General features: G+C 40.0%; 1 protein-coding gene and 1 long non-coding RNA gene across 2 annotated transcripts in view; one reads left to right on the top strand and one right to left on the bottom strand.

Annotated features, from left to right (window-relative positions):
• The window catches only part of ppargc1a (PPARG coactivator 1 alpha), a 752,174-nt gene that overhangs the window by 308,796 nt on the left and 417,468 nt on the right, over positions 1-25,910 (top strand). The gene's annotated exons all lie outside the window — the stretch shown is intronic.
• LOC134299405 (uncharacterized) lies at positions 2,483-4,723 on the bottom strand. Its single transcript, XR_010006604.1, has 2 exons — positions 4,548-4,723; positions 2,483-2,730 (listed from the first exon to the last, which is right to left on the bottom strand). It is a non-coding gene; the product is annotated as an uncharacterized LOC134299405 (long non-coding RNA).

Below are 25,910 nucleotides of genomic sequence, written 5' to 3'. Positions count from 1 at the left end.
TGCATTTCAGCTTCCTTTTCCTCTTCTAGCTTTCTGTTTCCCACCACTTGGTGGGGCAACTGGTGTGTGATATGAAAATGAAACTTTTTTGAGGGGGGGGGGGCACAAAATGTCTGTAAGAGGAAAGTTAAATAGATAATGTTGTCCTCAGGTATTATGCTATACTAATAAATTAGAAATATGAACAATGAAGGGAACAGCAGGAGATGTGAGCTTAAACAATTGTAAATGCTGTTTAAATAGACTTCAACAGCCAGGTATCAGTGAAGGCAATCTTCATATTTGGGACAACACTCTTGGCTTAGATAGAAACTTCAAGATAATATCCACCTTTCCTAATAGATATTGCTTGCCTAGCAATAGGGTTGACCTGGGGTAATATATGAGCTCTCCAAAAATTCAATATTGTTTTAAAGAATAACAAACCAATATTGTTTTCTTTTCCCTTCTTAAGTTTCAGGAAGAAAAAAAATGAGGAAGGAAGGAGGAGGACTAGAATACCCAACTTGTCCTCTTGATATGTGCCTTGGGAATATTTGCGAGGCACATACCAAGTTCTGAGATTTATTTTCTTTGTTTCCCTCCATTTTATATCAAGAGACAATCAAGGCATCATACAGGCTCCTCTTGCAAGAATAGGAAAGGTGCATTCCTGGGGTCAAACCAAATGGAGGCCAATGTGTGGGAGAAAGCAGCCAACATGACCATTCTGATTTACAAATGTCCTCAGCTAGGATATCCCAGCTTTTTTCTTCCAACCCAGCCCATGACATAGGGTGCATCTACACTTATCCCAAAGAGTGAGTGAATCAGCTTCATGGTGGTTAAATGATACATGGAGCTGATTTGTGTTAACACAGGCCAAGGCTGTGTTATCTCCTCTCATCTGTCCCCCAATATGCATCACTCTAGACCCATAGATTAATGTGGCCTTGAACCATATAAACTGAAATTGTGAGTAGTTTTGAATTCTTCCTGACCGTCTGGAGCAATCTGTTACTTTAGGCCAATGTGAGTAGATGGTCCAATTCCAGAATAGAATTGGTTGGAACTGTTTACACAGCCTGGAGTTGGGTGGCCCAGGGACATGAGGAGGCACTCACTGCCCACTCTTGCTGTCACTGTGGTCATTGGGCATCTCTCGTGTTCCATGTAGATTAACACCATTGTGGGTGTATGTGTGTGTTTGTGTGAGAGGACACTAGTAGGGGGAAGAAGAAGCAGTCGTAGTCGTACTAATAAAAGCAAAAGAAACAACTGAAGGTAAATCTAGCATTGCAAAATGGAAAATCCATGGCAAATGTCTTTTATTATGACATTCAGATTACTGGGGCATGTCTCAATAAGCACTTAGTTGCATTGTTGCTTTGCGTAATAGTGCTAAAATGTTACCCATGGATAAGCAAGCTAATGCATTTTCTTTGTGAGGTATAGCACCTCATTTTTTGTTTTGCATAAAGGTAAGCATTTAAAAAATTAATCTTGATTCGATTCCTTCCAACGTCAATCCTTCTCTTATTATAAGAGCCATTATAATATAGAAGTGCCATTACTTGAAGTGCAGTTGGTCAACCCCAGCAAGATTGTCCATGCCTGCTTCTTCCACAAGGTTGTATTAATCATTCAACACTAATGTTGAATTTTTGTTGTCTGATTCTTGCCAGCTGCTGAAACTTGACAACTAATTCTGAATAAGCGCGATCAAAATTGATAAACCCTGCTTTACATGGGAGCCAAAAATTGGAAGTGGCTGTTATTTCAAATACAATCTCTTATCTCATATGGCACAGTGGCATTTAGTGAAAACATACAAACAAATCTAGTCTTGGATTGCCCTGGAGATAGAGGTTTGGATGCAATTCAAATAAGTAGTTCTTTATTCTGCATAACTTTGGGATATACTAAGACATTTCAGCTGCACCTGATATCATTAAATTTGGCAGCCACTGCCTAAGCTTCCTTCTTTTCATTTGTATAAAATGCCGTATTAAACAGAGACTGCAAATATGAGAAAATTCATGATTTTTCCTCCGTTTTCATATGTTCCTACTGACAGTGTAAATTACCAGAGCTGAAAGGAATCTAAAGTTTAATCTGCTTCCACGCTTTTTGATGGATGGCATGTACAATACAGGAAAGTAACACTGTACTTAAAATAAACAAAATTGTGATTTTACTTGAAAGCAAATGTAGACCAAACACCGCTACAGTCTTAATGGAAGATCAGAGAGTCAAAAAATGAGTCTTTACTAACATCATTGGAAGCAAGTATTTTGGGGATTGTTTTGCTAATGAAGATAGTATTCTCTGGATTTGTTCAGATATGTTGACTCCTTCTGGATGAATTGCAATTTATTATATTTCTGTAGGAATCTTGACTGAAATAATACCGCCCACTGACTTCCCATAAAGGACACTTGTTTGTTGTTATTTGAAGCACGGTTGTGATTTCGAATGAATTTCTGATACTTTAACCTTAAAATATTATCACACCATATAGTTTATTTATTTATTTTTTTAAAAAAAATCTTTCTGGTTCCAATTTTGTAAAGTGAAATAGCTTTTGATCCAAAATTGCATCAATTGTACCATGCATTAATATATCAAAACCAAAATTAACAAGCCTAAAACTCCAAGCCTTCCTGCTAATGCTGTTCTTGAGATAGTCCTAGAGGCACAGAAGAGGTCAGTTGTTCTCATCAGGCTACATAGGTCACAGTTTGCTGCTTCCTGCAAAGGAAACAGACAGCTGGAGATTAGTTGGGTTTGATTTTATCACTATGGAGAATGCAGTTCTTCTTTTGGTTATTTAATTTGTTAACTGCCGGTACTTGTTTTTCTGTAACATATGCAAAATAATTTGATTAGGTTTGGCTCATGCCCCTTGGCTTGTGTTACTGGTTGACTTGAAAAAGCTGAAAGCACCTTAGGCCAGCCTTGGAAGAGGTGGCAATGGACTTCTGGTGAGAAGTGATCCTGGTTCCTAGGAAAACATGTCAGTAGTGTGCAAAGCAGTGCCACACAGCACAGGTGGACATAGAATGGCAGATAGAGTTTAAACAGCGAAAATGTGAAGCCTCTTTTATTTTAGCCTGGCTTTCCAATTACTAATATACTACTGTGAGTACAGGTTGATTATCCCTTATCTGAAATGCTTGGGACCAGACATGTTGTGTATCTCAGATTTCTTTTCCTGATTTTGGAATACTTGCATATACATAAGAAGATACCTTGCAGATAGAAACCAAATCTAAACATGAAATTCATTATGTTTCATATATCCCTTATATGCATCACCTAAAGGAAAGTGTGTGTGTGTGTGTGTGTGTGTGTGTATTGTGCATGAAACAAAATTTGTGAACATTTACAACCTCATCACATTGATGGGGGCGCATAGGGTGATTCGCCAGCCTCAGTGGTGAATTCACAGTGCAGCAAGACACAAGCCACAAATTAAAATGTATGTCTATAAAAGCTACATATTAAAGCATATTACTATAAAATACTTTTCTCCCAATATAGTATTTTTAAAAATATTGATTAGAATACTGAGTAGTTGCAAATGTTTTAGTCAGGTAATCCATAAATTTAAAATCATATGTTTTTTATGCTGTTGTCTTCTGCCTAGAACTTCTGCTGTGTTTACAGCAGCATTCTTGCTTTAACCAAAAATTGTTTGTAGCCTTTAACCTTTTATGTTAGTGAAAAAAGGGGTGATAGTGTATGGTGTCTTTTTTCCAATTTCTAGCATAGCCTCAGCTGGATAAGAATGAAATATCAACTTCATTACTATGATTAAGAACAATAATCAACACTCCTTCCTCCTACACAGTAAGGAGACACCTTGGAAGGCCTTGGAGTTCACTGTGGCATATCCCATAATCTTACAAGTTTGTAACTGTATTCATATTTTTGAACAGATTTTATTACTCCTGAGAAGTATGTACTTGAAGAAGCTTGCAAGGGGAGAGAGGCTTCAGTAGTTTTCAGCGCTAAATCTTTAACATGGAAACTATGGGCTGCATTACACATCAACTCATTCACTATTGTTCTAGGAAAGTACAGGAAAGAAAAAAAGAAAAGAAAAGGGAAATGGTACAGAAAACCTACAGATAACCTACAGATAGAACAGATAGGGCTCACACTGCCACTACTCTTTATCACCAAAGCATTTATAATAATAATAATAACTTTATTTTTATACCCCGCCTCTATCTCCCCAAAGGGGACTCAGGACGGCTTACATGGGGCCAAGCCCGAATAAAAACAGTAGCAGTATAAAACACAGTAATAGACAAAAACATGCACAATTAGAAAATTTAAACATTAGCCAATAAAAACAAGAACTAATAAAAACATGAATTAAAACGGAGAGATTGTAAAAGTAGACTGGGTAAGGTGCACCATATAAATATTGTAAACACGAGGTGACTGATAAAGTGCTGCAAATTCTTGGAAGTGCAAATTGGGATGGGAATAGACCCTGTGTCTATATCGAGTTGACAAAGGTAAAAAGTTTGATCCCTATTCCGTGGTCATACAAGTACCTTTGTTGGTGTCAGCATAGTTTCCTGACCATGGTCAGGACCTCACCTGCAACTCTGTGGTTATCCAGCAGCAATGGGGGCAGAAGAAATGATTGTCCAATGGGAATGAATATCAGCCCCATTGGACTATCTGGTTTCCACCCTGTTGGTGCTGTGGGAATACAGAGAAGGCACTTGCAGACTACACTTAAACCCGCTCTGAAGTGGGTTGAAGTCCCCACAACCCGGGAAAAAAACAGACTTTGCCCATTGGGTGTCCGCATACCCTCCTAGTAATGATCTACCAATGATGCTCATTTGGATGCCTCAGGTAAAAGTCCAACAGGACCTGGGATATGAGCCCTGTCTGGAAGGGCCCAGAGTGTTGCTGCCCCTGGGATCAGCTGGGTATTTCCTACTTTGGACCGGCCCCAGATTATGTGCTACATTTAGATAAGACACTATTGGGGAATTAAAACATGCACTTGCAAACTTAGAGGATGTATTTCCATGGAAAAGTACTCAACAATTATTGACATGCATCTTTTACAGTAACAACTGCGACTGTTAGCAAGCATAGAGTTTTGTTCTGCGTAATCCCAGATCCTTTTACACAATACTCTGGTCACGCCATAATTATTCTAGAGGGAGTTTACTCCACTGTAATACTGAATTGAAAACAGGGTTTAGCAATATGCCTGTCTCCTTCTTTTCTGTTCTTTCATATCATTGCCTGGTAAGATTTCTGGTAAGAGTCCTGGATGGTCTTGATTTCCCCTCCTTGCATTTGGACAATTAGTAGCATCACTCAAAATGTTAACTTCAATAAATACCCCATTTTACACCAGTCTGGGATTTGTCTTCTTTATTTTGGCTCCTGTTTCTTATACTTTGTGTTTTTGCTTCCAATCAGGGATACTTGAGGAAATCAGTCTTTGTGAATTTCCATAGTATTTAACTTTATCTGCATCAGATTGTGCCAACTGGAACATATTCACTGGCTTTTGTGCTATTCCAGTGTGCCAAAACAGTTCTCAGATTTAAAAAAGAAATATATATTTAATAAATTTGGAGGGAGCCTTTAAAATATGCCTAACATTCAGTATAATAATTGTACTTGTGGAAGCTGGTATGGGGGAAAATGCTCTTCTTCCCTAAAAAATAGAGTGACATACTCTTCCATCAGCTGTATTCGAGGGCTGATACCGGAAGACCCCCTACCCAGAAAGACTCTGCCCCTGTGACTCGGGTCAAATGGAAACAACTGAGCATGTGCTCCTCCACTGCCTGTTCTACAGGGACATTCGATCCAGACTCATTCTGCCTTTGCTATATAATTACCCACACTGTTCAGAACAATTTTACACCACCCTGCTGATCTCAGATACCAACCCAGTTATAACCTACAGTGTTGCCAAGTTTTGTGTGGCATCACTTAAAATCCACCGGGTGATGACCGGATCCAAAAGTTAACAATTTAACAGTCTCTTTCCTTCTCTAAATAGTTTTTGTGCTTTAGCCTTCAACATGTCTTTGTTTTTTTTTTGTCTTTTAGATTTTAATGTACAATGCTTTTATGAGACTGTACCCCACTGTCCTTATGCTGGTCTATGACTGTAATAAAGATTTTTGATGTGATTTGATTAGGGTGACAAGGTTCCTCTCAAAGGGAGATTTATGGCCTTGGAGTGGACTGGAGGTAAATCCATTGAGTTTCATTTAGGATTTAGATCTGTTTATTTAAATCCATATTTCTGGGGGGAAATAGGGATTGATATTGAAATGGGATGGAACAGATTTATGACTCATCCTTTGCAGAAATAGTATGATCTGCAAATAAATATATACATCCATTTTCACACTGATTTCAGATTGAAGTAAACTCAGGTGTGGATACGCCTAGGGACGCCACATTTTTTAATCTACCAGATACGACAAGGCTTTACTATAAGTGAAGAGCTTACACATTTTGCTACATGTTATTTTTCAGCTTTAGTTTCTGCTTGCTTCCATTATTATCCCTCTCTGCTCCCAACTCCCTTAATTGCTAAGGCTTTGTCCTGAATAAATTTTTATAGCTCAGTTACAAAAGCCTTCACAATCTAGGATTTATATTGGGCCTGACACAGCCCTAACCAGAGCTGTGCAAATGGCAGAGTGCTTGAAACAAAAGGTTATCAAGCCTGTAATTTATTTGTTTAGACCACTTGCTGTATAAAAGAGCCTTCTTATCTTTTTGGTTCCCTGAGTATATAGAAACAAGTGTGGGTTTCTTCAGAGGAATGCTTTTGCATTTTCTGTCATTTCCATTATTTTCTGTAACATTTCACAAGCAGTTGATATATACAAAACAAGTGGATATTTGGTTTGTCTTTCCCCTTTCTTCCTTTTGTTCATCAAATTTAGTACTAGAAAATCCCATGGCTCTTGTTATTCTTTTTTCAGGTTGCAGTAAATGAAAAAATGAGCATGAAGTTCTATACAGATATTATTAGAAGGAAAAGTCTGGATGTAACAAGTGGCAAACTTAATGTTGAACACTAGAAATAATGAAGGGCTATTTTTTTAAAAAGTCTGTGCGCAAATGTGGATGTTGAATTAAAGACATACTGGCCAATGATGCTTCAGATGGAAAGTGCATATCATCACAATGTTAAGCAATTAAAACACAATGACATATTTGGAAATGTGTACCACTTTTTGTGAAACAATTTTTACTAAATCAATATTGGAAAAGGCAATTAATTACTTATTACATAGATATTTGTCCCCTGGAGAACACTTTCCAGTGTTCTTATGATTCTCAGGCGCTTATCCAAGAGCTGATATCACGCCAATAAGGGTAATATGTTTTGATGATTCCAGCCATGCTTTTTGGACTGATAAATATTTTTCTGTGGCTCATCAAAAATCCATTTAGTCAAAAGGCTTTGATAATGCCACTTTGCATTCAGTGAAAATTTCAATTATGATTCCATTAAGATGTCTATGGAAACAAGAATGCATGGATTCTTAAGGATGGTTTTTTGACCTTAATTTGCATGTAGAGCAACATAAAGGAGAACAGATTCCTTTCTGATGTGTGAAAAGGCCTCAATTTATGTTATTCTCCTCCATTTGTGTGTAGGCTCTTTGTAACAATGTACATTTTTTCCTCAATGCTACATGATGCATGTACTTTTTTTGCTCTTTACGTCTTTGAGGCCATGGAACGTTTATTATGGGATTAAGATGCCTTCTCACCTGAGCACTGTTGGTTTTTTTTGTTTTGTTTTGGTCTCTTAAAGACTAACAGGTTTTTTATTGACAGCAGGTTTCATAGGCTCACTTTATTAGATAGATATAATGTGGTTCTTTGCATTTGACGAAATCAGCTGGAGTCCATGAAAGCATATGCCAAATAAATGTTGTTGGTCTTTGAGGGACCATAAGAAATTTTGTTGCTTCTACTGCAATCTAATAGCACAGCTGCCTCCCTTATTCTGAAATGCATGCATTCAAAGAATGTTTGGGTACATAGGGCCATATTACCCACAATATTTACAATCTATACATATTTGACACACACACACACACACACACACACACACATATATATATATGCTTGTTGATGTGTATTTATGTATGTATGTATGTGTGTGTGTGTGTATATATATATATATAAAATTCCAGGATGTGAGTGCAGAAGAAATCATAGGACCTCATCGCACTTACCAATTTAACTATCCTAGGATGCTTGCCAGCCAGTTGACGGACGGATGGGCACACTTCCTAGTATGTTTCCTTGGATGTTTCCTCATCAATACGGGAAGGCTTCTATTTTGTGCTGGTTGCAATGGAGCCAGCACACTTCTGACCTGGTTGGGCGACACTTCCCCGTGTGATGGGGAAAGCATCACCTCTGTTGCTCTGTTTGCCTCCAGTTTCACCATGCTTGCTGGCAAAACAACATGAGGGAGGGGGAGTATATGACTCTGATAAGGTCCATATTGAAGCTTACGGTTGCCCTGAAACTTACAGACAGAAGGGAAAGTTTGTCAGTCTGATAAAGTGCAACCCTATAATCATTTAATATATTTCCTTGAAAGCAGAGCCAACTTGATGAAGAGATCATCTGAACTTTCATTCTCTTTATTAAGACATTATAATTTTTCCTTAAATACTACACTGTGTGGTTGTTTGTCCACAATACATGTTTAGTAAAACCATGGTTTTAAGCATTTTTGTCCTAAGAACTTCAGATCAAATATTGTGATACTAAGAAGTTATTTTAGCAGTCTGTCTCTAGACCTTTTTTAAAAAATTGTGTGACTTCTGGTCCCACCATACCATAGAGTCATCCTGGAGGATCTAGAAATACCTAGAGAGCTATCCTCTCTAGGAGATTGCAAGGTCCTTCTGTGTGACCTTATGATAACTTCTTGGGGAAGTACGCCATAGAATCATCTTGAAGACCTAACAAATTTCTAGGACAAAACATTTTCCCTCTATCGTGGGCAAGTGAAACCACAGTTATAGGTTTTTATTGTCCTAAATTGCTTTTTTGTATGATTTTAGAAGAGAGCAGGACCAGTTGCTAAGTAAGTGGGCAGCGGCGGGTGTGTGTGTGTGCAGAGGTGTCCATAGGTATTTTACCTTAGTAGGCAAAATTAATTTTGGTGCCCCCCCCCCCCCCCCGCGCCATGGGAGGCGTGGCTGTGTGATGCGGGAGGCATGGCCAGACCTGGCCCTGCCTCCCATGCTGCGTGCCCTGGCTCCACCTCCCACGCCGTGCCGCCCGCCTCCTGGGGGGGCAAGGGCGCGTGGGCCACAGCGGAAGGCCCAGCCAGCCTGGCTGGGCCTTCCCGCCATGGCCTGGATGGACCTTCCTGCCACGGCCTGGCTGGGAGGCAGGGCCAGGGCGCGTGGGCCAGGGTGGGAAGGCCTAGGCCCGAAGGAGGAGGAGGCGGGGGGGTGGCGCCATCCTCCCAGGGGCTCAGATGCACCCCCAGGACGATGGTGCCACAGGCAAATGCTTCCCTCCCCATGCAGTTGGTCCGCCTCTTTCTGTGTGTGTAGAACAGTGCTCCTGCCAGACTGTCAGAACCCTGGCTGCTGGGCACCAATAACCTTACACGGAGGCCAGTCTCTATCTAATATCTTTATTAAAGAAATATATAAAAGCAATAAAAACAAGTGAAGAATATAGTTCAGAAACAGACCTTTCAAAAGAGGTCAAATATAGTCCAAAAATGTATTGTCCAATAAATGATATTAGAGTTCAAAGTTTTAATCCACTTGACAGAAACACACACTCTTGCCAAGCAATAGTGTGGGGAAATGTCAGAGTCTTAGAAGTCCAATGAAGCTTGACAACAAGGCTGGAAATAAACTTGATTCTTGACTAAGTCCGTGACTAGAAACAAGGCAAAACATGAAGCGTGGAACAGGGTCCGTGGTTAAACTGCAAGGCAAGGCAAGGCTCGAAAACTTGATCTGGGAAGCAAGGAACTGGGGTTACGAAGTCCACACACGATCTCTCTCCTGAAGCTGATCAATTGACTCCACAAAGAATCTCTCGCGCCAAACCCCTATATTGGGTCTCGTTTTCCCGCCAACAATCTCTTTCCCTAGAGAACGAGAAGCGAAACCCACTCTGTCCAGATGCATTACTCCTTAGAATTTCCCAAGGGAAGCAGACCTAATCATCCAGTTGTTTGGCAGCGATTCTTAAGCTTCTCCGATTAGCTTCTCTAACTCCTCTGTCTCTAGAATAAGATTCCTTCCTGGGAAACGGAGGGGAGTACTGCCCAAGGCCTGGTTTACTGAATTCTTGAGGGCAAACATCAACATCCGGCAGGTGAAGGGACTCCGGCTCTTGTTGAACCGGCGAAAACCCCATGTTTTCCTCTTCATCTGCCACGATAGTACCAGGAACAAGACTACAAGGCCCATGAGGCATCACACAGACACTCCCATTTTGAGAGAAAAGCAGGATATAAGTCTAATTTTTAAGTAGATAAATAAATAAGTGTATTGCTAAGCAATTGATTTTTAGCAACATTTTTTTCAGAATCAGGAAATCAGTCAACATGTAGTCAAAGCGGTAAAAGTAACTTAAATTAGGACAAAGCAATGATATGATTAGATGGAAAAAAACCCAAAGATTCTAGCCATAGGATTCTGCTACTTCAGCTGTACCTGTGCGAAGTTCCTATAATGTATTTTTCTTAATACATTCAGAATTAAAGTAGTTGTGTTGGGAGAGAACATTGAAGAAAGAACAGAATATCAAGTAAATGACTCTGGTGATAATTAACTTGTATAAATCCCATTGGTTCAAGATAATTTATTAACTGCTATAAAGTTGGTTTCAACTAATGGTAGGCCTATAAGTGAGAGACCTCTAAGTCACACTATAATCAAAATCCCTGCTTAAGGTAAAGGTAAAGGCAAAGGTAAAGGTTTTCCCCTGACATTAAGTCTGACTCTGAGGGTTTGGTGCTCATCTCCATTTCTAAGCCGAAGAGCCAGCATTTTCAGTAGACACCAATCATGTGCATTCGGGGTAAACCTTGATCTGTTTTGTGTCCTGGCTTTCATTGGGAGCCCCAATCTGTTTCAATTGATCCTCCCAAAACCAGGAGGGCAGATATTTATTCTTTGTCTTCGGTGCCAAAAGATCTGTTTTCTTTCTTCCCATTATTGAGTGTGTGTGTGTGGGGGGGGGGGGGGGCTTCACCCATAGGCCCAAAGTGCCCGGGCCTACAGGTGCAGGCTTTGGGCCTTTGCGCCTGGGCCTCACAGGGTCTCTGCAGACTCTGCAAGGTCCGGGTGCGTTGGCCCAAAGCCTGCACCCGTAGGCCTAAAGCACCTACAAATGCAGGCTTTGGGCCTACATGCCTGGGCCTCACAGACTCTGCAGCCAAGGGCCGTGTAAGGAGCGCTCCTTAGTGCTCAGCTGCAGTGTCTGCGAGGCCCAGGCACGTAGGCCCAAAGCCTGCACCCATAGGCCCAAAGCGCTGGGTTGCCTGCAGCCCAGCACTTTGGGCCTACGTTGATCTGAAAAGCAGGCTTGGAGCCGGTACCCTCTCCCGCCTGCCTTTCATATCTAGTTTATTTTTGTTCTAGGAGGGACCTTCCAAGTCCAAATGGACAGTACGAAATGGAAACACAAATCAAACGGATGAGACAAATTTTGGGCCTACGTCTAGTAGATACCTCCAAGGTCATGTGGCCGGCATGACAGCATGGAGTGCTGTTACCTATCCACTGGAGCGATACCTATTGATCTATTCACATTTGCTTAGGTTTTGTATATTCAGTGTTGCAGCTTCTGTCCTTGAGTCTGTGTACTTCCTATCGCCTTTCCCCAACAAGAATTACTAACTTTTCTATTTAAACATGTCTTCTCATATGTCCAAAGTATGACAGTCTCAATTTAGTCAACATTTCATTATGTTGTTGCTATTGGTATTGCTGTATATTTACCCTCACTTATTTCTAAGGTTCTCAGTGTTCCTGTCTATCTGATTTTATTCTCAAAGAAACCCACGGGAATTAGGCTAAATGGAGAGAAGCTAGCTGGCCCAAAGTTACCCTATGAGCTCCATGATTGAATAAGGATTTGAATTTGGTTTATCTTGGTACTAATTTGACTATAATACACTTCCTTATACAAGCTGTATTAAAAATCCTTAACTAGGAAGTGGCTATGTATCTATTCATCTTAGGGCAAATTACAATATAAAACACCTGTTCTGTCACGCGCTGGGCCTGTAACTATTGTCTTTTTGTATAGGACGTATACTTTATGCCCAGCGGGAAGCCAGGGCGCCTAAAGAGAGGTTCTTGAGGATTTCCCTGAAAAGGATGGCCTTTTGAGTCTTTAATGAAATAACAAAGTCTTTATTGATGAACAAATAATAAATCTTCAAGGAGTCAAATAACACTTCAAGGTTTCATTAATAAACTGATGACTTTTCAATCTTGTCCCCAGGGGACAGACAATTGGCTTTGGATAACTGTGCTTTCTCTATAAGAAAATCCCCTTATAACCTCTCCCAGGCTGTCTATTATCTGGCCCTAGCTGATGTGGGACCCACTGCCGACTCCAAATGCGTCTGGGTATCGAGTGGACCTACCAATCAAGGCTTGCAGATGTTTCAGCTGGGGTTTCATGGATCTGTGATGCTGTTCCCTCTCTGAGGTTTCTCTCAGGAGCTGTGAGGCTGAGAGGCTGTGAGCTCTCAGCCAGGGCTTTTGAGACTTTTCCCCTGGAATTTCTGTTTCTGGTTTCTCGGATGTTCTATATCCCCGGAAGTGCTATATCCCCAGATGTTCTTGAGATATGAAGCTTTTCTATGGGATGAGCTGATCTACGCCCTATAGCTTAGCTTCCTTAAGAGAGACAGACTTAAAAATGGTTCCTTCTCTCCCAGAGCCCTGAACAAGGGGCGGAACCAAACTTAATGATGATGGACAGGTGGCCTGCCCTATGACTGCAAACATTAGCAAAAAGAAAATAAAGTTGGAGCTTCTAGTATAGCCATACCAGCACAACACCAGTGAAATCTGAGTTCAATAAAACAAAGGCAGCTTAATAAGGCAAAATGTCGTATTCAGCAGAGTACAATACTATGGCTGTTTCCAAAATAAAAGCCATGCCCATGCATACACACAGGGTAACAACAAATATATAGCAAAAGAAGAAGTTTGAGCTAGAATAAAAAAGACACATCAAAGAAGGCACCAGGTGGGTTTTTCTGTAGAAGGCATTTAACAAAGGCATTTCAGAAATTCCACTTCTCAGTTATCATCCAGTAATGGTACTTAGAGCAGGGCCTCTGGTGATAACTTTGCAATTCAAGTAAGAAAATACAGAAACACACTTGTGCACTAAGCTAGGAAGGATTCTAGGAAGAATTGTATAGCTTAATTTAAAAGTCAGGAGAGGGAAAAGAAGTTTCAAAATTTCCCCTTGTAGAAGAAGGTGAACATGTTTCAGATAGATGAACCATTCACCAATATTTGTCTGTCTTCTCTGCCTGAGCTTTGGTTATTTATTTATTTATTTATTTATTTTATTTACAACATTTATACCCTGCCCTTCTCACCCGAGGGGACTCATGTGCTTTATTCCAGTAATCCATATCTCTAAGCCGTGTCAGAAAGACCAGTGGTGTTTTATATAGGGATGGAAGGAAAATTTCAAAATCTTTAAAAAGAAATTCTAGAAATATATTTCATGAATGTTGCTCTCTCCTGCATGAAAGACACTGTTTTCTGCATAAACATGTGAAATTTGTCCAGAACAAATAGCCTTTGAAAAATGTTAGTTTTTAAAAGTAATATTGTTAGTCCCAATTGGAGCAGATCCATTAAATCAGTGGGAACTTTGGGAAGCTCATTGATTTATTGGATTTACACTAGTTGGAACTAACCTTTGGATATAGTTCTTTATATTATTTTACAAGATTTAAGCATTTAAATCCACAGTTGCTTGCAATGAAGAAGCCACACTGTGCAAGGATGTAGTTAAATCAAGAATAAATTCTCTACTGTGGCTGATGCTGTGACAAGCCTAATGTGACAATTTGGTTTCCAGTTGTCCTACAGCACAGTTGTCAAAAATTGGGAAACCATCTGAGAGTTTTGTTTGTTTGGCTATTTGGCATAAACTCTACTTCCCTTTTCCCAAAAAGCAAAATCTAAATTTTCTCTGTTCCTTATAGGGATATAAGTTCAAAAAAAGTGTAACAAGCAAAGCACAAATAAGCTCCCCCTCATTCCCATATCTCTCATGTCACATCTTGTTTTATCTGACATAAACTGCAAGTGGCTGGAGGCAGAAATTGTGCCTTTTACTTATCTGTAGATCTCTTTATAACAAAAACACTACATTCTGATAGCCTAACTCAGGATGAGGTCTGTTTCATTCTGCTAGGAAATTCTGAGTAATTATCCCCGCCCCAAAAACAAACATATTTATATAGGTTACATAGATATGGAAGGAATTAATGTGGCTTCTTGTTTCTAGTGTGAATCTGAACTAAAGACAATTTTTCTAAGTTTGGCCAAAGATCTATGTAGTCTAGCATTTTGTTTCACATATTGACCAGTAAAATTAGGCAGTTGCCTAGCTTTTGCTTACTTATTTGATTTTTTTGTTATTGTTAAGTAGAGGCTGGATAGGAGTCCCTAGGGTGCAGCGTGTTAAAGCTCTGAGCTGCTGATCTTGTGGACCGAAAGGTCACAGATTCGAATCTGGGGAGCGGATTATTATTATTATTATTGCTCAGTGGCCAACTATAGTTGGGCCCTCCAACAGTCTGAGGGACAGTGAACTGGCCCCCTGTTTAAAAAGTTTGGGGACCCCAGATCTAGAGAAATTAAGGGGAGACATGCACTTATTATAGCTAGCTAGTATTATTTTGTCTGTGGTGTACATGTGTGTGAACACACACTTTATTTTAAAAAGTCTGCGTACCAAACTTGATGCATTGTTGCAGTGTGTGGAAGTGTGGAAGAAGCTGTCATAAAGTTCAATTTAGACATTTTTTTTTAAAAAATGCATAGGCTGAAGACATGGAGAAGGAGGATTTGTATGACCATGCTTTTAGCCCTGATCACAGTGTTGGATATGCTGCTGGTCCCATCCCCTTAATATAAATGCATTTAGTGCAACATCTGTGAAGGCACTATATCTTCCTTTGCAGAACTTTGGTAAAGGGGCCGAGGACATGTGAGGCATCAGAATGTGTGTAATGTTTAGGGTGGGACTAGTAGGGCCAAAAGATCAGGAGGTTCCGTAATGGTGCTTAATGACTTGATCGGACAAAGCTGTAAATATTTGAAAGTTATAGTTTCCTCTACTTAGTTGGTCTATAAAGTTATAAAGAATATCCACAAACATATTGTCAATGGCTTTCATAGCCAGAATCACTGAGGTGTGGTGTGATTTCCAAACTGTATGACCACGTTCTAGCAACATTTTATCCTGATGTTTCACCTACATCTGTAGCTGGAATCTTCAGAGGATCCTCTGTAGATACCAGTCACAGATGAAGGTGAAACCTCAGGAGAAAACACTGCTAGAATGAGGCCATACAGCCTGGAAATCACACAATACCCCAATATTCACAAATTCCTCATATTTCAACACATTAATGACCTCTTCACACATGGCTTTTTTGTGCCCCCTTTGCTTCTTTTAGAAGGGGTCTGCTGAACGTCATCAGATGATGCTGTCTTAGCCCTGCCCACATGCCTGCCAAAGTGGAGGGGAAACATCACAAGATACCTCCTCCTCCATGACAGAGAGGAAAGTGGTTTTATTTTGGTAGCTCTGATGGAGTTACCTGCACTTTCCTCTCCTTTTCCACATATGATGGGTCAAAGGGTGACAGGGCAACACGTGTGGCTGCCCTTTCTCCATATGATGGGGACAGGCTGCCAACACGCCATGTCCCAACCCCACCAAATGATGGGGGAAGGAGGGTGGCACGTGGGGCACCACGAGCCACCCCCCCCCCTGCACCTTCCCTTTCACTGACAACTACCAGCAAAACGACATGGCTCCAGGGGCCATATGAAGAGGTGGCATGACCTCATCATAAAAGCTGTCAATTGCTGTAAGACTACTATTATTTTGGTAAGTTTGTGTAAACAAAACTGGCTTTTGAAAGACTGGTTTCCATGCATCCCAGCATGCTTTTGCACAACTACATCCGGAGGACCATATGCTTTTAAATATAGGCAGTCATTCTGAGAATTTTCTGGTAGAATGTTATTCAAGCCTATTCAGTCCTAAAATAATGTATTTGTTTCTTCAAGAAGAGACAAATACACAAGGCACTTTGCATCTGCCACCATAAGTTTCCCTTTAGAACATGAGCATACTGACCTTATTGACCAGGTGACTTACTCTGTGTGTCAAAATACATGAAAAATACGCAAACACTTCTGTATGGAGCCCATTAATAATAAAAGCTTTTTTAAACCTACAACATTTTTAGAAAAATGGGAACATTTGAAATATGACAAGTACCAGCCACTTATTTTTTCCCCTACCAGAATGACAAATGTTTCTAGTTTAAAAGGGCAATTGGGGAATGTAGAGTACAATAATAACTCCGCTTCCTCCTATTTTCCTTAAATGAAGTACAAACTAATACATGTTGCTGGAGGCAAGTATGCACATTGCAACTGCAAATATGGTTTCTCTCTATATTTGCAACTAGTTCTCAGTTGCGCGTGGTAGAACAAGGAAGATTTGGTTAACTTAAAAAGCAAATACAAGTTCCTTGTTGAGTGATTTCTTCAAGGAATGTAATCATTTTAACTATTCAGAGCAGAGTAAGATGATGCCTTTTATTTGGCTAGTTCACCCATTCATTCATTCATTCATTCATTTATGGTTGGATTTTTTTTTTTGGAAATAGTATAACAGCCTATGATAACATTGTACTTCTTAATTTCTTTTAAAAAAAGAACTTGACATTTCTCTTAACTCTGAAGAAACGACAAAGTCAGCACTCTGTTTTTTGTTCTGTAATAGCCAGGTTATGTGTTTCTTTCTGTGTATGCACCACAACTTGATTCACTTTAGTCCAGCGTTTCTCAACCTGGGGGTCAGAGGAGTCGCCAAAGACTAGTATTTTCTGTTAGTCTTGGGGGTTCTGTGTGGGATGTTTGGCCCAATTCAATCATTGGTGGGGTTCAAGGGGCTCTTTGTTTGTAGGTTGACTATAAATCCCAGCAACTACAACTCCCAAATGACAAAATCATTTACCAGTATTCAAATATGGGTGTATTGGGTATTTGTGCCAAATTTGGTCCAGTGAATGAAAATACATCCTGGATATCAGATATGCACATTACGATTCATAACAGTAGCCAAATTACAGTTCTGAAGTAGCAATGAAAATAGTTCTATGGTTGGGGGGGTCACCACAACATGAGGAACTGTATTAAGGGGTTGCAGCATTAGGAAGGTTGAGAACCACTGCCCTACTCTAAAGGAATACAGTCCCACACTAAAGGAGACTCAGCTTATAACATTTCCACATGACATTCATATAGTACGGCATGGCCACATCTTGGTTATGTAGAGAAAGATCAGTATATGAATCAGTGAACTTCAATCTTTATTTTACCAATTGGCTCTCAAATGCATGTGATTTGGTGTACCAGCCATTACTTACAATGGAGGAGGCAGTGGCAGGATAGTCACTGCTCACTCTATATGCATCCAGCAATCCTTCTTACCTGCATCCTATAGCCCATATGTCTGGAATAGGTAATTGATGGCCCTTTGCCACTAGCTTTGCTGTCTGAAAAGTCTCTCTTCCTTGAAACCATGTTCTGGAGCTAGCCACAGTTAACAAGTATGGCCTTCCTACCTTTAGTGTCATCTTTTTGGAAACAAACTGTGAAACACATTATTTCTAAAATATCCAGGACTTTGCAATCACCAACTAATGTTAGCATCCTGCATAGTTCAGCAGTTGTACCATTTTTTTAAAAAAAGCAATTGTCTGTCATGAAATTCAAGAATTACTGCATAATAATGACAACATGATGTGTTGGGTTATTCAAGAGGTCACAACATAATTCATTTACTTCACCACATCTTATGATAAGCACAAAAAGTACAGAAACACCCACATGATTGCCTTTAACCTGATGTCTTCTTAAAGGCCAATACTGACAAGGCATGTAAGGGGTCACAAAGAAATGGGAGAAATGTTTCTTACATTTAGACTCTGTTCCAGCCCAAGAACAACTTGTGGAACATCTGGATTTTGAAAATAAGAAGACTGGGAGAAAAAAGATGTTTGAATAGTGACTTGGAATTGAAAGATTCCTAAAAGATGAGATGAAAAGAACCCATGACAATGTCTTGGAAAGGGGTTTGGAAATTTGGCTGTAAATTGTTTTAGCTTCCATGAAAGTTGTCAGGCTCTTTATGGATTGATGATGATAAATGGAAGCTCTTACGTGTGCCCACTACCCAGAGTCACCCACAGAACAATAGCATGTCACTCATGTTTGCAGAACAAAAATAAAGGAACTTTCCTGATTCCAAGAGATCAAAAACAGTAGTATTTACAATGATCCCTCTGATCACTTACAGTCATAAATAGTCCTTTCTCAGTCCACAAATTTGCTTCAGAGAAGAATACAGGCCTGGTTCATCTCCCTCTTTTCTCAGAAGCAAACAGGCCTCAAAATAACAAGGCCTCTCTGAGTACACTGCTCTCTTTACACCAGTAGTACTCAGTCAGCAACTGAAAACTTGTCCAAACTGGTTCTGCAGCAGCAGAACAGAAACAGTACAAAACCAATCCCCAGGTCTTTAAAGGCTTAGCAAATCAGCTTCATGCACTTCATTTTCCAGTTAACACACACAGCATAGTGCCTTTGCAAACCATAACAAGGCATTGTTGAACAAACTGGAAATATCAAGACAAAGGGGAAGAGAGCACTGGAGGAATGTCAAAGCCACAAAAACCCAGATTGCAAACCTAGTCTTGGCTAACAATGACTGCAAGTGGCCTTTGGGACCACGATATTGTTATGGATCAGAACAGGGTACCCTCCAGGCAAAACTACATTTTCTGTGTATTTCGTAGCATGGATATTCATCTGGTGCTTTGGTTGCAATGTGAATATTTATCCCAAAATTGCAAGCTATGAAAGGGAAGCAGAGTTTGTTTGACACTGGAGAGAGGAGATAAACATTTCCTGCAAATGTGCTGCTTTTGGAAGAACTACTCTCCCCATAGAGCTGCAATTAATCCTCACCTCAAAAAGACAGAATTGCATGCTACCTAATAAGAAGAATGTGCTAGCTTGTTCTTAATAATAATAATGCAGGTAGCAGATACACATCTTATATGGTAACACACACACATACCCCTAATGCCAAGGAAGGCTGTCTCAGGAGATGGAGAGTGTTGAGACACTGTTTTTTTAAAAAAAGCAGAAAAAATAATACAAGACACCTTTTTGCTCCTGTTTGAGAATAAAAACAAGGGGGCTTTTTGGTTTTAGTTTGTATTTTGAACAAATTGCATTCTGCACAAAAAGCAATGTTTTATATGCACACCATTTTGTGAACATTTCCCAAAAAGATCCCAACATGTGAAAATGCCTCCCTCAACAACAATCCTGTTCCCCTATATTAATTTGTAAAGTTAGCAAGACATCTCCTTACCAGATGGAAGATGACACCCAGGAGTATCTGGGGAAGCAAGAATTGCAAAAGAAGATCTTAACAAACAGGAGACTTTGGCATTGTGTTTCAAGAGAAGTGCCCATAAAACAAAAATAATCACTGAATAAAAGCCATTGCCAAAATATAATGTCTGTTTTGCCATTGGTTCACTCCAGGGTTCATCTATTAGTGCAAATAATCTGTCAAAACAATCTGCAGAAAGAAAATGCTGGCACACATTTGATTACCTGTGGCGAGTACATTGATGCTGCTTTGGGGGTATCATATAATGTTAAGCATTGCCCCCTTTTCTACAGCAAATTACTTGTAGGGTGTACCTTTTCTTGTAAAAACTTTGCTTGAGAATGCTGGGTGCCATCCCAAAATTATTTTTCTTTCAACAGCTTTGCGTTTAGTCTCAGAATAGGGAAGCATTTTCCCCTAGTGGATGCTTGAAAGATCTTCAAGCTCTCAAATGTTTTGGTCTTGCTCAAGTGAGTTGAAATTAATGCCAGAGCCATTCCTCACGATTTTAAGTTCCAAAGGAAGACACGCAACAATAGTATTTTAAGGGCTCAGGTGCAGCAACAGATTTTGCCTCTGAGCAAGAAAGAGATGCCATTAAACAAACAAAAACTGTTTTACATTGGTAGTTAACTTAAACATTTTCAGGTTTTTAATGGCCAGTCAAAGGAAGTTTCCCAGGTGAATAACATGTCATGTTTCTGCTTACTTGTACCTTATCAAGTTTCTAAAATAGCTAATCCAAGGGTTTCGGTGCTGCAAAAGGAACGTTGAAGCAAATGAGGTGTAGCAGTCTGAGCTCAAAAAGACATTTGTTGAGTGCTGAAGACTGATAAAGAACCCACCATCCTAACAGAATGGACATTCTTACTTTGCATGGAGCACATAGGAAGACTGGACTGAGCATTTATACTTATAACCTCTTTTGGACTGAGGGTTGAATCCTACCTAGATCTTCAGCTGGACCTTATTTCCATTAATGATATATACTTAGTCAGGACATATATTTAGGTATATTTAATTCTATTTAGGTATATTTAGTTCCATATCATCTACACTGATTGGCTGCAGCCCTTTCGGGTTTCAGACACAAGAGATCCTGCTAAATTAACCAGAGATCTTCATGAAAAACTTGTACTTACAAAAAGATAGCCATTATTCTTTATAACCAGCGTTGGTTCAAAATCTCCATTCACTTCCTATTACTGTATCATTATGTCAACTTTGGAGAGGAACAAAAGAAAGAAACCATTCTTTTGGGGGGCTAACTGAGCAATTCATTTTTGTCTGATTTTCAGGGACATCTCTCTTTAGTTCCTTTAAGGCACAGCAGACACCCACTAAGCATTGCTTCCACGTCCAAGCATGTAAAAATTACTTTTTAAGGACCAAAACATATATGCTTCTTAATCCACTATGACAGTGGTTCTCAACCTGGGATTCCCAGGTGTTTTTGGGCTACAGCTCCCAGAAACCCCAGCCAGTTTCCTAGCTGTTAGGATTTCTGGGAGTTGAAGGCCAAAACATCTGGGGACCCACAGGTTGAGAACCACTGCACTATGACTAAAGAGAAGTACTTTGCAACAGGTAGATTTTATTAAGCGGAAGTTGATGAAAGTAAACAGATGGACGTAATAGCTCCTTCTATGTTTGATTTCCTGGTTCTTACAGAAAGCGAAGCCCACTTTATAAATACCCCCCTACCCTACTATAAGACACAAAATTGAGCTACAGAATACTGTCACAGAATCCATTCAAGGATGAGCCTCTTAAAACATTCTAGAGAAAGGGTGCACAACTCAAATTACTAGAAGGACTGCTTTTATATTTTTGTCAATTCAGACAGACCTTAATGCTATATTAACTGTCAGAAGACATTTTGGCTACATTTTAAACTCTCCATTACCTTTGACCTGCTCTCTGTGTCACAAAGTGTGCTTGATCTCCTTTCTTTGCCACTGTAAGTATCTCTTGAAACCCTTTTACTTCTTCCTTCTCTTTTCTATTCAAGAAATACTCTACCAATATTTGTTGGTTATCTGCTTGTGTACTATCACGGAACTGCACCATATTTCTGCTGCCTTTCTGTTTGCCTACCCACAGATCTCTATTTACTACATTTATATCCCGTACTTCTCATCCCAGAGGGGACTCGGAGCGGTCTTACAGAAAGGCAGTAATTCGATGCCAAAAACATACATACAGTAAAAAAAACAACACATGAATTAAAACCAGAAATTAAACATCAATATGAAAACCAATTATTAAAATCACATCATCCAAAATCAAGATCCAAGGCTGTTCCATTAGTCATTTCACTATTCCATATTCCCATATTGCACTAACTTGCTAGCCAAAAGTTTGGTCCCATAACCCCGTTTTTACTTTTTTCCTGAAGGTCAGGATGGAGGGGGCTGCTGTAATTTTACTGGAGAGGGAATTCTATAGGCGAGGGGCCATCACTGAGAAGGCCCTGTCTCTCACCCCCAGCACCTGTGAAGGAGGTGGGACCGAAAGCAGAGCCTCTCCAGAAGATCTTAATCTCCGAGGTGGATCATAGAGGGAGATATGTTTGGACAGGTAATCCGGGCCGAAACTATTTAGGCATTTATAAGCTAAAGCCAGCACTTTGAATTCTTCTCTGTAGCAGAATGGCATGTGGTTTCATTTTTCAATTTGCTTTCTGTTTTCCTCAGTATACCCTTTGGCCTCATAGAATCCTCATAACATCTTTTGAAAAAGATAATTTCATTCCCACAGATCTCTGAGCTGTCTTTTTTATTTCCCCATTCTCAGATCTCAGAACTGCAAGACTTCTCAGTGGCAATCTTTTCCCCCACCCACACTCACAGTAAGCTCTTCTTTGTGAATCATTTTGAATATCTTTATACCAGTTGTGGATTCATGTTGAGAGTTAGGTCAGTGATTTGGCCCATCAGAAGACCTTGGAGGGCCCCTCCAGATAATATATTTTGAATATTTTGCCTCTTGGATGGGTGTGGGGGGAATATATCCACAGTTTTTACTCTCATTGGGCCATTTTAAAACCAGGGGAGGTTTTCTTCTAACAATAAATATTTTTTATTAACAATAAGTGTTGTTAGTGATAAGTAACAACAGTAGCAACCATTTTCTTCTGAAAACATCCTGGTCTCACAAGAAGTCATGTATGAATGCCAACTGATTTCCAATTTGAAAAGGACTTCTCCTGAGACTTGACACATTGGGGCAAGGACATAGGACATTTTTTGCCCAGTATACATTTAGGAGCAAATAATAATAATAATGGAGCCCAGGTGGCGAAGTGTGTTAAAGCACTGAGCTGCTGAACTTGCAGACCGAAAGGTCCCAGGTTCAAATCCCAGGAGCGGAGTGAGCGCCCGCTGTTGCTCCAGCTTCTGCCAACCTAGCAGTTCGAAAACATGCCAATGTGAGTAGATCAATAGATATAGCTCCGGCAGGAAGGTAACGGCACTCCATGCAGTCATGGCGGCCACATGACCTTGGAGGTGTCTACGGACAACGCCGGCTCTTTGGCTTAGAAATCAGACATGAGTGGACTTAACATCAGGGGAAACCTTTACCTTTACAATAATAATAATAATAATAATCATCATCATCATCATCATTATCATCATCTTCTTTATTTATACACCACCACCATCTCCAAAAGGGACTTGGGGTGGCTCACAAAGCACTCAAAGCGCAACATGCAAAATACAAAAGTGCAAAAACAATAACATAAAACAGTAAGCAGCAATCATAAAACATCACAACTTCACAGAGCCCCCAATTTAAAACAGTAAAATACAGCAGTTTCTACAGGTGAAAACAACAGTAATTGATCTCAGTCAATTGTTAAAGAATCTGAAGGTCCTCATATATATATTCGTAAAGAATCTAAATATGGTCAAAGGCTTGTCAGAAAAGCCATGTCTTCAATTGTGTGCAGAAGGCTTGGAGGAAGGGGGCTAGCTTGATCTTCCTTGGGGGCCACCACCGAGAAGGCCCTTTCTCTCAACCCCACCAGCTGCACTTGAGATGGAGGTAGAATTGAAAGGAGTGTCTTCCCGGTAGATCTTAAAACCCATGCCTGTTCATAGAAAGATATGTGGTCTCAAAGATAAGTTGGACCCAAAGTGTAAAATTATGGTCTCTAATTAATATAATGTATTTTTCCTGCATCTACTCTACAAACTTAGTAAAATAAAACTCTTCAATTACATAATATACAACTACATGTCTAATCTTGATTAAGTTAATTGTGTTTTTCCTGAAAGCAAAGGGTATCCATATGCCAGATAGGCTCCCCAAGCATGACTAGAGATTAATTTTCCTGCCTCTGCTATTTTGTGCATGATAAGAACACAGAGAAAAAAATCCCATTGGAAGTTGAGAAGTAAGATGTACCTATACAAGTGGCCTTAGAGTTTCCTGATATACACTTCGTAATCTTTCAATATCTCTTTATTTTCCTTCCAAAAGTATACTCTTTTCTAGGTGGAATTTTTGCAAAGAGTATGGAATTCCATGGAGTCTGAGCTTTGTCTCACATAATTCTCAAAAGTTAACTTTAGAACAAGTCAGATATTTCCCTGAGCAGGGCCAAGAGGGCTCCCAGGAACATTAAAGATAATGCTAGACAAAGGTCATGGAGTACCTTGTAGGTTTAAAGAGCAGTTGTAAAATTGGTACTTTGGTTTAATTGACAGCCATAGCAGCCATTTCAGAATATGTTAAAGCAGCTCTCTTTTTTACGGAGAACTTCCTGGTTGTATAACTGGTCTCATAGTATTATGCAGTTGAGCATGTAAGTAACTGTAGGCTTGCAAATAATCTAATCTTGATGTCTCAAAAGCATGAATAATCATCTTGAGAACTTGGCAGAGATTGAACTAGCTGTAATTTAGTGATAGCACAGAATGTACAAAGGATAGTTTTCTTGAAAAAAGAAAATAACATCATCCTGAGATTTGAAGTTTTGACATCAAAGGGCTCATTTGTCAGGTTCAGAAGAAGCAGGATCATGTATCTTCCTCTCCTGTGTGAAGTAGGCAAAGGTGAGAATGGGGCTGTATGTGCAGTCAACAACCTGAGAGTGACCAAGGCTTCCAACTGCAGATGTAATTGCTGCACATAGACTGAAAGCCTATTGTAACCCCATTGAATCAATTGGATTTGCCTGTGTGTTTACTCAGTTTAATAATTGACCCAATGGGTCTTCTCTAATTGGGATTAACCAAGAGGATTCCACACATAAGCAGTTTACTAACACCTTTGGCCAAATATATAGAGTGCAAGGATACATGGACATCTCCTTAGTAAAAATTCTTAGATGTCTCTTTGGTAAAAAAAATTGCTTGGTTTTCACACAGTAAAGTTTGTAAAATCATTTTTCAATGTGCTAGCTAAAATTGCAGCAAAAATCTTGTAATCATTATTCAACAAGGATATAGACCAGTGGTTCTCAACCTGTTGGTCCCCAGATATTTTGGCCTTCAACTTTCTGAAATCCTAACAGGTGGTAAACTGGCTGGGATTTCTGAGAGTTGTAGACCAAAGCACCTGGGAACCCACAGTTGAGAATGACTGATATAAGCATTTTTTTTTTTAAAAAACACCCCTCAATGTCTCTCTGCCTTCTTTAGGAATTAAAGTTATATTGGAGTTGGGCTGGTTCCTAACAGGAACTGGCTACAACTGTCTTCACTGGCATCCTGCATTCCCTGGGTTCAGGAGGCCTGGAGACATGAAATTGCAGTCCCCTGTGTGCCCCCCCCCCCTATGTTGCAGCTGTCAGCTGCAAAATGTCACATACCTTACGTTGTTTAAGCCACCTTGAGTCCCCTCGGGGAGAAGGGCGGGGTAGAAATATTGGAAATAAATAAATAAATAAATACCTTGATCTTGGTGCTCTGTCTAATGTCAGCCAGAATGCCTGCATGCCAACAGAGAGGGAAGGGTAGTAGTGCTTGGAATGACATCAGGCAGAATGTCAAGGAGTAGGTGGGTGGCATGTTGTGGCTGGGGACAGCTGTGATATAGGTGTAGGGGCCCCCTAAGGTGTCTGCCCAGTAGCACCGAAATGTGTTTGGTGTTACTGGGCAGTAGGGACTCCCTCCCACTTCTGAGGTGGTTGATTAAGTCACTGATACTATGAG

The sequence above is a fragment of the Anolis carolinensis genome, chromosome 5 (assembly GCF_035594765.1).
Source record: "Anolis carolinensis isolate JA03-04 chromosome 5, rAnoCar3.1.pri, whole genome shotgun sequence".
Taxonomy (NCBI): Eukaryota; Metazoa; Chordata; class Lepidosauria; order Squamata; family Dactyloidae; genus Anolis; species Anolis carolinensis.
The sequence above is the reverse complement of the archived record's forward strand: the minus strand, read 5'-3'. Positions and strand labels throughout refer to the sequence as shown.